The following is a 12,672-nucleotide window of genomic DNA, read 5'->3' as shown; positions in this document are numbered from 1 at the left end:
CTACATTCATCCAGAAGACGGAATATAATGCAGGTAATAAATTGGCATTTAAAAGACATTTTAATTAACAGAAGAGACAAATGTTAAGGGTAAAGATACATAAGTGAAAATTAGATACAATACTATTTTTAAAAATCAAGATGGAAAGGTCAGTAAGGAAAGCATTATAAAACCTACTTTCTATTTTTGTATATTTTTCATATGTTAGTCTTGGCTGTGCATCAAAATTACTTGTAAGGAAAAGGATATGGTCACAGATCACCTCACATTTGTTAAATTAGAATCAGTAGATTTAGGGCTTGGGCTCTATATTTTTGAGGAGCTCCACAGGTAATTCTGATGCTCAGACATGTGAACTAATTGGTTAAAACATACATTCACAGCATGAATGAAAATATAAAATAAGATTAATCTAAATAAAAACTAGGCAGGATCCCTGTTGGGGGAAAATGAAAGATGTACTATATTGAAGATGAGGGAAGTCAATATAGGAAAGATGCTCATCGTTCCCAAATTAATGTACGTATTGAATTCAGTAAAATACCAGCTAAATTTATTGGAACTTGGCAGAGTTATTCTGGACGAATATGGAAGTTTATATAGAAGAATCATCAAGTCAGGCAAAGTAACAAAGAGAAAAAAACCAAATTGTTATTTTATAAACTTCAGTGTTTTATGTTGATCAAGCATAAATAACACATTTTTAAGTGACTAAGCTCATCTGCAAATTGGAAGGCAAGCGATGACCAACCAGAATGATCTTTTGAAAGTTAAAAATACTGAGGTAATTAGAAACACAAAATTGTGTTAAACAATGAGTTCAGATTAAAAAAAAACTGAACTGAGATCAAGAGCTCATATGTGTAATACCACTACTGTCAAATTCCCATGGAAATGATCAAAGATAAAAAAAAGAGGGTAAAACTTTTTATCAACATTGAAAATTAGATGTGTGGATTCTTATTTCATACCATAAACTGGAAGAACAGTGCAAAAAAAAAAACGATTAAGAGATACATGTCTTACCACATATTAATATATTATAAAGCAGTATCTCTAAATAATTAACTAGAGCTTGAATAGGAAGTCAGATCAAAGGGTTAGAATAGAAAGTCTGGAGGCAGTTCTAAGTATATAAATGCCTATCTTATGGTTTAAAGCAGTGGGCAAAGGATGAATTATTCAACACACGTGTTGAGAACCATGGTAAAACATGTTTAAAAAAGAAAAAAAAACACCCTGCTATCCTACCCTACTTCATTGAACAAAGTACATCCTACATGTATCAAGACAGAAAATCCAGGAAATTTGATGCCTTTATGACATTGAATTGGGCTTCAAAACAGCCTAGCGATTTATATTTGTCTAACCAGCTTCCTTTTCCCTTTCTCAAACCTTCCTTAATCCTTTCAGGGTCTCCAAATGTCTGTGTCCATTACTCAAATGATGATCTGTCTCTCACAGAAAAAGAGAAGCCACCATTTGGGTACAATTTACTTATTTATTTATTATTATTTTTAAAATATTTATTTAAAGTAGAGAGAGAAAGAGAGAGAGAGCTCAAGTGGGAGGGGCAGAGGGAGAGGGAGAGAATCTCAAGCAGACTCTGAGCTGAGCAGGGAGCCCGACTCGAGGCTTGATCTCAGGGCTGTGAAATCATGACCTGAACTGAAATCAAGAGTCAGACCCTTAACTGACTGAGCCACCCTGGCACTCCCATTTGGGTACTATTTAAACTGTTGGAAATAGCAAAAAGAAAAACAACCCCCCAAAAAATAAAACAGAAAACACAATAAACAAATTATCAGTTTACCTATACATACTCCCATGTAGTTTTACTCTTTTCTTTTGCTTCCAAGGAACTGGTGTCTCTCTTTTCACAGGTCAAAGTTTTTTCTACCCTTTGAGTCTCATCTCTTCCTATAGTCTGAGGTATTTAATGGTATTCATCCCTCCCCTCTCTACTCTATCTTCAATATCTTTTTCTCTGTTAAATTTTTCCCATCAACATAATATGCTTTAGTCATTTCCCTCCTAAGCAAATTATCTGTATATGAGTCTCCTGTTTCTCTCTTCCCACTTACACGTTTCAGGGAAAGAATTTTCTCAATGTTCTCATGTTTCTTTCATGCCTGTGCCCAGTTGAATCTCCCCATGCTGCACTTCACCACAAAACTGCGCTCACTAAAGATAACTTCTCTTTTGCTAAGTCTAATGAACACTTTGTTCTTACAAATTATCTTTTTGTTTTCTTTTTTTGTAGACTTGTTTTTAAGTTTAAAAATGTAACATACGTGGTATAAAGAGCACCCATTTTTGAGTCTACTGCTCAAAAAAGTTTCAGAAAGTGAATATACCAGTGTGACCACCATTCAGAAAAATTTATAGAACATTACTTGTTGCCTGGAATCCTGCTGTCCATTCCCATTTCCTAGTGGTAACCACTGTTACGCCTTTTCTCACCACATATTACTTTTACGTATTTATAAAATATGAATCTTAACAATATGCACTCCCCACAATCTAGCTTCTTTCATTCAATGTGTCTAGGAGAGTCATCCATATTGTAGGTTTCATTTTTATTGCTGAATAGTATTGAGTTGCATGAAAATCTCACAATTTATTTATCTGTCGACACATCTGTGGGTTATTTCCAGTTCTTAGCTACTATAAATAAAGCTTCTATAATGGAATTGGAACCTTTGAGAACCCAAGATTAAGCTTTTGTGCCTTTCTCTTCCAGGCTCCAATAGCTCTTTGGTTGTGTATTTCAGTTTCTGCCTTCCTAAAAGAAACAGTACAATTTCAAAGATATGATAGTTCTATGTTTTGTAAGACTGGCTTACAAAAGAATTTTTTTTTCTGTTCAATTGTTTACTTCCTTTCCTTTTCTAGCTTCTTTGTTTCATGCTGTTTTTCATAGCATTTCCAACAGTAGAACCCCATTGTAAAAAAAAAAGAAATCCTATAGGTTAAAAAAAAAAAGTGCTATTGGACAAGACCGGAATTATAATTAAATATTAAAAAAATTCTCTTCTATTGTGGATTGCCTCTGATTGTCTCTGATATCAGTATTATAATGGGGTTTTCTGCATTTATTTGAAAATGGGACTGAATGAAATTCTACTAATTCTGTGGTATATACTCTTCTTGCTTAGTCATACCTGTTTCTAATACTTTGCCCTTTGTTCAGTTTGCCTTAGGAATTTTTTTTTCCTATAGATGAGACAAAAAATTTTATCAAAATTTTCATTTGTCTTTTTTTTCTCATTTCTGTAGAAGATATGAAGAAAAGGAATTATTTTTAATTTTTTAACTTAAGAGGAAGGATAACGCTCAGTGGGTTTGAGTCTATGCTCTTGTCGTAGAGATATATTAAAAAACTTTTCTGTTTTACTGCCACATCAGAAGTTATCAAGCATTTGAGGACAATCCCACACACAGGTTTTTGGGGGATGTGAAGGGCCTTTGAGAAGGGTCATTGGGGCTCATATTGGGGGTTGTGGAGGAGGAAGAGAGCCCTGCATAACAGAGAGACAGAGCTTTTCTGAGACTGGGAAGGAGGTGGGTTTGGAGGATCCATGAGCGACAGAGATATAAGCCCTGTGTGCTGCAGGGCCCCCTCTAGGCCAGTGGCTCAAGGATGGTTCCAGACCCATTGGTGGCCCACTGAAGATAGGATCTGAGGCTGAGCCTGTTTGAGTAGAGAGAGTCATGATGAAGGGCTTCTGTGGACAGCCAGGACAGCATGTCTGATGGACAGCGGGGAGTGAATGTCAGCAGTGGTATAGTAGAAGGTGACAAAGATGTCCATGTTCCAGTATCAGAAATTGTGGCTATGATACTTTACATGGCAAAAGGGACTTTACAGATGTGATTGGTGAAGGGTCTCAAGATGGGAAGTTGATGTTGGGTTTATCTGGGTGGGTCCAGTGTCATGACAAGGGTGCTAATGAGGGAAAGAAGGAAGCAGGAGAGGCAGGGACAGAGATGTAAGGATAGAAACAAAGGTAGGAGTGATTTGATTCCTGGCTTTGAAGGTAGAAAAGGGCCTTGAGCCAGAGAGTATGGGCAGCCTCTAGGAGCTGGAAAAGGCAAGGCAAGGCCTCCTAAAGTGATGCAGCCCCACCAACACCTTGAGTCTGGCCCTGGGACCCATTCTGGCCTTCTGGCCTCCAAACCTGTAATATGATAAATTTGTGTTGTTTTAATCCACTAAGTTTGTGGTCCTCTATTATAATGGTAGTAGGAAATTAATACAGTGGTCGCAGTAGCCTAAGGGTCACACTTGTCTCTCATTTTTTGGGTTTCCCAGAGGTTCTTCTGAGTTTGAGTTTGTCCTAAGGAAATAGACCTTTCCCCAACCTCCAAAACAAACAAACAAACAAACAAACAAACAAACAAACAAACACAAAAACCAAAAAAATGCCACACACACAACAATAACAGAGATCAAAGATCTTATCATTCTAATGACTGGAGCTTAGAGTCAGATAGAATTTTATTAAAGAAAAAAAGTGATGTTTTATGCAATGGTATTGTGACTCATGTGTGCTTCTCAGTGTGCATGATTGCTTTAATTATGACTCAAAGCGAGCATCATATGAGTCTCAAAGGGTTAATCCTTATTTCCTTAAAATTTCTCTATATTAGAAGTTTAACCTGTATGTACTGGTAAGAAATATTTGACTAAAGCAGAGAAAGTCAATTATCATACAGTTTCACTTATTTGTGGAACATAAGGAATACCATGGAGGACATTAGGAGAAGGAAGGGAAAAATGAAGGGAGGAAATCAGAGGGGGAGACGAACCATGAGAGACTATGGACTCTGAGAAACAAACTGAGGGTCTTAGAGGGGAGGGGGGCGAGGGGATGGGTTAGCCCAGTGATGGGTATTAAAGAGGGCATGTATTGCATGGAGCACTGGGTGTTATATGAAAACAATGAATCATGGGACACTACATCAAAAACTAATGATGTACTGTATGGTGACTAATATAATAAAATTAAATTAAATTAAAAAAATATTTGACTAATTACAGTGATGAGGTCTCTAACAGGTGTAGCCATAATCTTAGGGGCAGAAAGTTCTCTTGCCCTGCCGTATCATTGCTGCAAAATATTTTCAATGTGAAACAGGAAGGGCAGTTTGCAGCACTTATTTGGATTTCAGGGAAAAAAAGGGGGAAGTCCTTTCAAAGAAACTTCTGGAAGCTAAGGAGATAATACATAGTTTCACCATAGCAGAACAAAAATAGTTCTTCTTCCTACCAGGGAGAAAGAATCATTGTTTTCCTCTTGTAGGTGTAAGCAGTCCTGGCCTAGTGCAGAGTAGGCAGGTACAGAGGGCAGAAGAGGCAGAGAAGAGAGACCGGAGGCACAGATAACAAGACTGCCAAGAGCACATGTTCTGCAGTTTGTTGAGAGCCCTTTGAATTGACTAATTTCAGGGGAAGCCTAGGCCATGAAACAAGTGTGTAGCCAAGGTGTATATTGTGCTGGAGAAAATTGCCCAGAGAGAAAGTTTTAGAAGACAGTGTGTCAGGAAAAATGGAGATCGGGCACGGGGAGACGAAGAAATGACAGTAAGCCTTGGACATAGTGTATGTCCCTGAAGATAGTGACTAAGTGAAAAACCAGGTCCATAAGGACAAACCCTAGGAATTTAATTCAGCAAGAAGTTATCATTAAGCTTTGCAATTATGGGTGACTGCTTTTTCCTGTTTTCAAATGTTCTGAAAGTGGTCATAAATTTTTTTTTAAATTAAAAAGTTGATTGGGAAAACTATCTTTCAGAAGACACGGCCCCCTATTCCTCTGCCTCTTTCTTCCATCTACCAGTGGTTTCTTTGCAACCAGTCTTCAGTCCCCTTGCCTGAATCTCCCTTTTCCTCATTGTTGTACTGAATCTTTTCTAGAGAGAGGCTCGTGGAAGCAGACTTGGATTGCACAGTGCGAGAGCCACAGAATCCTCTCTGTAGACATTATCAGATGCTTATTAGGGTGTTCTGCTGAATCTGCCTAGGCATTTGCAGATATCCATGCTGGTCTTCCCGCTTACAGATCTCTGGTGAAATGATGGAGTGTTAGGAAGGAAGCAGAAGTTGAACAGCAATGAGGGCACCTCTCTGTGGTTGTTGCCTCCCACCATGCAGAGCAAGAGCAGTTGGAATCCTTCCTGACTGGATGATTTGGAGCTTACAGCTGATTTTTAGGGGGGATGGCACAACAGATAAGGTAGATGAAGATATTAATAACCGAGGGTGCGCCTGCTGTCTTTACGTTTCTTCCCTTGGTGAATCCTGGCCCACCTGCTCATTTCCCATAACTTCAGGGGTGGAGGAACCCGGTGCCAGACAGGAATTCAAACAGATACTCTTAGGCTTTGTTCCCAGAATCCTGGACCTTCCAAGGGAGTAAATGACGAAGATTTGACTTGGCAATGTTTTTTCAGCCATGGTCTTATCTTTTATTTGGATTCAATGTCTAAATAAAATGTCACTTAGGATTTTGTCCTGATGGGTGTGGTTTGACAATTAGTCTGAGACATTATTGTTTTATTTGGCATCCCATTCAAGGGTGGTGAGTATGCCATAGGAGAGTAAGGTGAGCCTTCACATCCTTACCCATGATGGGGAGGGGGATCCTTCACTGTAAAAACACATCAAAGTTGTGCTAGGTGAAGTCATCTATTTTAAGCAAGAGAGAGGTTCATATTTTCTGTAAGTGCCACTTTGAAACATCCAAGGGTAGAGCCGGTAATAGAACCAGGAATGGTGATCTTCTTGACATTATTACAGAGGTAGTGTCAGGACAAAGGCCCCAGAGCCAATCACTTGATGAGAAGGTTGGATTTGAGACTGGCTTGGAGTTGATTTTCTATGAACTGAGAGGCAACTTGATGGGAAAAATAGAGGTGTGTTCTTAATCCTTATCTTATTAATTGCACCTTGTGTCTGCTCAGCCGCTAGCAAGATTCTGACCTTTTTGGTGTGGGGCTGAACCCAGACCCCCTTGTGGATGTGTGGTGCTCTGGGTAAATGCTGCAATACTGAGAAAGAGCTGAGCTCCAGTCATGACCCCAAGGACAGAGCTCAAGGAGGGAGCTGGGACACACTTCCCGCCGCTCTGGTAGGGCCCATGAAATCTGCCTGTAAGGCCCCTGCCAAATTTTGTCATCTTTCCCAAGGCAGCCCTCAGAGTCAGAGGGAACTGGGCTGAGCACGTTCTGGGAACAAAATATATAAGAATGACAGTGGCTGTTTACTAAGTTCCTGAGACGTCAAGGAGAAACTGACACTAATTTTTTTTGTTGTTGTTGCTGCCCTTGTCTCAGAGTGTGAGCATTCAACTTTGATTAAAATGTGCCCTTTCCAACCATCAGTTTATTTGTGCTTTAGTCAAGACAGACAAATCCCTTAGAAGATGTTATCAGGCCTGTGCAGTAAGAACTATTATGGATGTGTGACAATTTCAAGACACAGAGGTCTGACGGAGCTGAAACATTGTTGCTCATCATTCAAGAGCATTGGTGCAAGTCTGGAAAAATGAACAGATTCTTCTTAACCTTATTACTTGCATCAGCATTAATAAGCACCCCCCTTTTTCTTTTTAAGATGGGGCGTTCATCTCCATATTCATGTGCAAAATGTTTTTCCAGGACTCCTATTACAACTCTTGCTAGACACTCATGTGATAAGCCCAAGATATTTCTGAGTGTAGTTTTTATTTAGATATGAACTAGTTCTAATTTGTGTAGGACTGTACAGCCTATATAGGAAGAGCAAAGGACTATGAAAGAAATGACCGGACTCCATTCCCTTTGTCTCCACTTATGGATTCGACATCCAGCTGTTCACGGTGACCCATGCTTTCTGGTATATTGTTATCCATATTTGTAAATTGGGTAAGTGATGCTTCCACTACACAGAGTGAATAAAAAGGAGGTTTATTGAAAGCGAGGCATCTGGTAATTGCTTTTCATAGATAAATCAACAAAACCAATCCAACGCTCATCAAGTCAGTCCTTGAAAGAACATAGACTGGTGTTCTAGAATTTCCCTGTTAAAATAGGCAGTGTTCAAAATCACAGGTGTGTACTTTTCAGTGGAATAGTTGAGGGCCAATCCAAAGTTCTTTCAGAACTTCAATTGAAAAGGGCCAAATTTGATTTTCAGGGTTCTTATGGACTAATCATCTGGAGAATATATCCTGTCAAAAATGACAAAAAATGCCTATTAAAATATATTTTAAAATGGCTAAACTAATAGCAAAGTAAGGAAAATTATAGTAGCCTAGAATCAATGAGGAAGCATGAGTCTAGGCAGGTAGTGAATATTGTATCTGGACTTTGTCTGGGGGCATTTGTCATGTTGGGTCACACATTACAGGGTCACACTTACGCATGGGTAGATAAAGGCTGGCTCTGAGGAGGGTAGAGGTCAGATCAGAGACCCCTGAATAAAGCTAATTCTTCCATAAATGTACTAGGAGAAAGCCCACAACACACAGGCAGATGGTGGAAATAACTGTCTGTTTTTACCTTAGTTCTGGATAGAGTGGGGAAAACATATCTTTCTAGAAATTGCTAATATCATTCCCACAGTCACATGAGTTTGGGAATGGAAGTCACATTCCCTGTGGAACCTGTAGAGGATTTAGTTTAGTGTCCTGCTGGTTTGGCTGTGCCTCCAGACCCCTGAAAGAAGGAAACATATCTCTGGAGGAAAACATTTGAGACTGACTTCAAAGGATTCTTACAGATACATTTCTGAAAAACATGTGCAATTTTAAAAAAAAATCACAAAACATATGAAGAGTAAGCCACCATAAGCAAGAGTCAGTTGGCAGAATAAATAAAAGAATCAAACTTTCAAGAAGAGAGATTTTGGAATATTCACATACCAAATATAAAATAACCATGTTATAATATGGTCTAAGGAAATAAGCCATTGAAAGTATGGCAAAAGAATGCATGTTTATTGAAAATAATTAGGGATATTTGAAAAAGAACCAAGAGAGAACTTTTAGGAATAAAAAAATACATATAACTCAAATTAGAAATGTGGTACAAGCTAAACAGCAGGTTAGACGTGGCTAAAGAGAAATAAACCAGTTAGCAAACTGGAGGGCATCCCCAAAGAATGGATGTGGCTTTTGAGGAAATGAACAAGGGAGTTGACCATGGACATTTGAAGTAAAAACTGATTAAATACTGATCAGTTGGAGCTATTTAAATAATTTAGGGTATATCCATAGATGCCAGCATTTTTTTTTTTTTTAAGATTTTATGCTCAGAATGCAGCATCAAGAAACAAAGAGATGGAACTATTACAGAAAGATTTCATACATGTTGGGATCACATGTCTAATGTAGTATCTAGTTTATTGGATTAAGAGTAAAAATAGAGCTAAATCATTGGACAACAATTTATAAATCAGGAAGGGGGATAATAGGAGTAAAAACATTCTGAGGTCTTTCTGTTTTTTGTTTTGTTTTGTTTTGTTTTTGCAAATACTGGTTTACTTTAGACTTTAGTAAATTAAATATTCACATTAAAATTTTCAAGGTAGTCATCGAAGAATGAAAGAACAGTGATATCTTCCATCCTAGGATTGAAAATGTAGAATAAGGAATAAAAAATAAGCCTCACTAATTCCTCAAGAAAGCAAGATAGAAACAGGAGAAGAAAACAAGGACATAGAAAATATTGAGGCAAAGAGAAAACAAAATAAGGTAGTAAAAAGTACTTCAGTTACGTTAAATGTAAATGGAATAAATATCCTACTTACGTTACAAATATTTTCAAACTGGATTTTTTTTTTTTTAATAAAAAAATCCCAGTTTGCTGTTTACAAGAGACAGAGTGTCTTGTGCTGTTTATAAGGACCCAGAAAGAGTAAAAGTAAAGGAACAGAAAAAGATATACCAGGAAATATAAAGCAGAGAAGAAAGTTGGTGTAACTGTATTAACTAGAAAAAAGTGGACTTCATTGTGGAAAGCATTACTAGAAATAAAGAAGTTTATTACATGTTGATAAAAGTGTCACTTTTTCAGAAAGATACTAATAATTTCTATTTTGGAAGTACTTGATAACATAGGCTCAAAATATGTAAATTGAATGAAATAGAAAAATCGGACTAAAATATGAGCAGAAACTGACAAACCAGTTATAATGGGATAATTTAATTTCTCTCTCAGTAACTGGTAAGTAGAGCAGACAAATATCAATAAAGATATAGAAGATTTGAAAAATATAATCAACTGTCTTGATCTAATGGTTATCTTTTTTATTTCTTAGTTTTAGGTTCACAGAAAAATTGCGTGGAAGGTACAAAGATGTCCCATATACCCTTTGTCCCCGCAGCTGCATAGCTTCCCCCATTATGAGCATCCTCTCCTGTAGTGCTATGAATGTTACAATTAATGAACCTATATTGAAATAGCATAGTTACCCAAGTCTCTAGTTTACATGAAAGTTCCTTCTCAGTGTTGTACATTCTCTGGGTTTAGACAACTATATAATGTCATGTATCCAATTAGTTATTTTTTGAACACTGACTGATCCCAACATTTAGAGAAGAAGATATATATTTATAGATATTTAAAAATACAAATATTTCCTAGCTCATGAAGTATTTACAAAAAATGGACATGTTCTAGGGGCGCCTGAGTGACTCAGTCTGTTAAGCCTCTGCCTTCAGCTCAGGTCATGATCCCAGTGTCCTGGGATTGAACCTCACATTGAACCTGCTGAGGCAGGGAGCCTGCTTCTCCACCTGCTTGTGCTCTCTCTCTCTCTCTCTCAAATAAATAAATAAAATCTTTAAAAAAATGGACATGTTCTAAAACATAAAATGTGTTTCAAAAAATTTCCAAGACACTTCCTTATAGGCCACGTTCTCTGACCTCATCTTAGAAGCACTTAGAAGAGAAACTCATGTACAGATGCTACAAAGGTGTCAAGCTTTTTTATATAGTTCCCTCCATTTCTTAATACCTGATTCTATTAAGAAGAGAAGGCATAGTCCATTTTTCTGAAAACAGTATGAAATACTAGATCAAAGGAAAGAACATGTTTATGAGAAGATGAGGAGAAAAACAATGCTAGAATCCTCCCTGTGATCCAGGCATATTATCAGTTTCTGAAGTTCCTGGTGCTACATAGATATTTTGACATTTTGCTGCCTTCCTGCTGTACAAAACCAAACATGTTAATGTTTCCAAGTTGTTTTTAAATTTTGTTGTTGTTTACATACATTTTGGTGTCCTCCATTCTGAGGAACTTAAAGGGGAGAAGGTACTCGGGTATGAGAAATAATATCTGAAACACCCAAAAGAATAACCAAAAAGAATGGTTAATGAATTTCTCTTATGAGACTTCATCATTTATTATTTCAGTCAGGCTGATCTTTTTTTTTTTTTTTTAATTTTAGCCATTTTTCATGGCAGCTTGAAAAGAATTATATTGTTTAAATAGGTTTAGTGCAATTCTTAATTGAGGAGTTGTTTAAGTTTGTTTGTTTTTGACATTCTGCAAATAACATTCTGCCTTTGCATTGCTCTGCTGATTTGATGTAGTCTTCCAAATCTTAAAGCCTTTGAAATTGCATTTTCTTTAAGTGCTACATTTATGAATTCAATAGATATATTTGTTAACTTCTTATGTTTTACAGAGCTGTTAAAAAAATTTTCAAAACCTTAAATATAGAGGTTAAGACAAAATTAGATTATCTTTAAGTTAACTACTCTAATTCTCAGTTTTTCAGGTTCAAACAAATATTGTGTTGCTTTTGTGGCATAAACGGTCCCACTGATATGACATAGCTTTAAAATTTTTCATTGTAAAAATTTGAAAAACTAATGAATTATCATTTCAGAAATCAGTAACAACAGGGAATAAAATGACTTCCGTAGAATCCTAGATCTAAAGTAACTTGAAAAGAACCACCAAAGGGGAATGGAAGAAAATATTTCAAATACAGATTCAGGAAAATATTAAATAAAGTCTCACAGTTCTGCATTCAGCATCATTCTAGCTTCTATGAGTCTTATTTAGAAAGTAAGACATGGTCCTTATGTTATATAAGGAATAACCCAGTATTAAATGGGGTTCATGAGAACAGCAAGACTCAGAGTAAGTGAAGTTGACATGGGTTGGAGAAGTTAGGAAGTTACCCAAAATAAATAGGGGCCCTTGAAGGACAATGAGGCATGTGGGAAAGAAGAGGCCAGAGGAGGAAGAATGAGGTCTGGGAAACAGAATGAGAATGATGTGTTTTATGTGGAATAGTCCTTTTCTTCAAATTCATTCATTCTCAGAGACATCTGATAAAAATCATTTCCTTCCAAAGGCGAGTTACTTCCAAATACATTTGAATTTATATGCAAGGTATATTCGTTTGATATGACAGATGAGCCATCATAGTTGCAAAGTATCATAAGGATTTTTATGTTGGTCATTTCTTGTTTTGATTTTGAAGGTGGGACACACTGGTTGAAGATTTCTCATGTGTCTGGTAGTGCTTGGACAGTCATTGCTTTTATTAGATATTCCTTGGTAGGTAAATAAAATAAAAAGGGAGTGGCTGCTGGATTTTTTTCTTTTCCCCAGCTTGCTTTAGAAGATGTAGTAACTGGAGGGCAATTCAAAGATGAAAGCAGCCTTGA

At 37.0% G+C, this 12,672-nt stretch overlaps 1 long non-coding RNA gene across 1 annotated transcript in view; it reads left to right on the top strand.

Annotated features, from left to right (window-relative positions):
• Positions 1 to 232: 232 nt before the first annotated feature.
• The window catches only part of LOC118522119 (uncharacterized), a 262,228-nt gene continuing 249,788 nt past the window's right edge, over positions 233 to 12,672 (top strand). The window contains exon 1 of the long non-coding RNA XR_013445354.1: positions 233 to 1,486. This is a non-coding gene — a long non-coding RNA (uncharacterized LOC118522119). The remainder of the gene's footprint in view (positions 1,487 to 12,672) is intronic.

The sequence above is a fragment of the Halichoerus grypus genome, chromosome 2 (assembly GCF_964656455.1).
Source record: "Halichoerus grypus chromosome 2, mHalGry1.hap1.1, whole genome shotgun sequence".
In the NCBI taxonomy this organism is placed as follows: domain Eukaryota; kingdom Metazoa; phylum Chordata; class Mammalia; order Carnivora; family Phocidae; genus Halichoerus; species Halichoerus grypus.
This window is presented reverse-complemented; position numbering and strand designations above follow the sequence as displayed.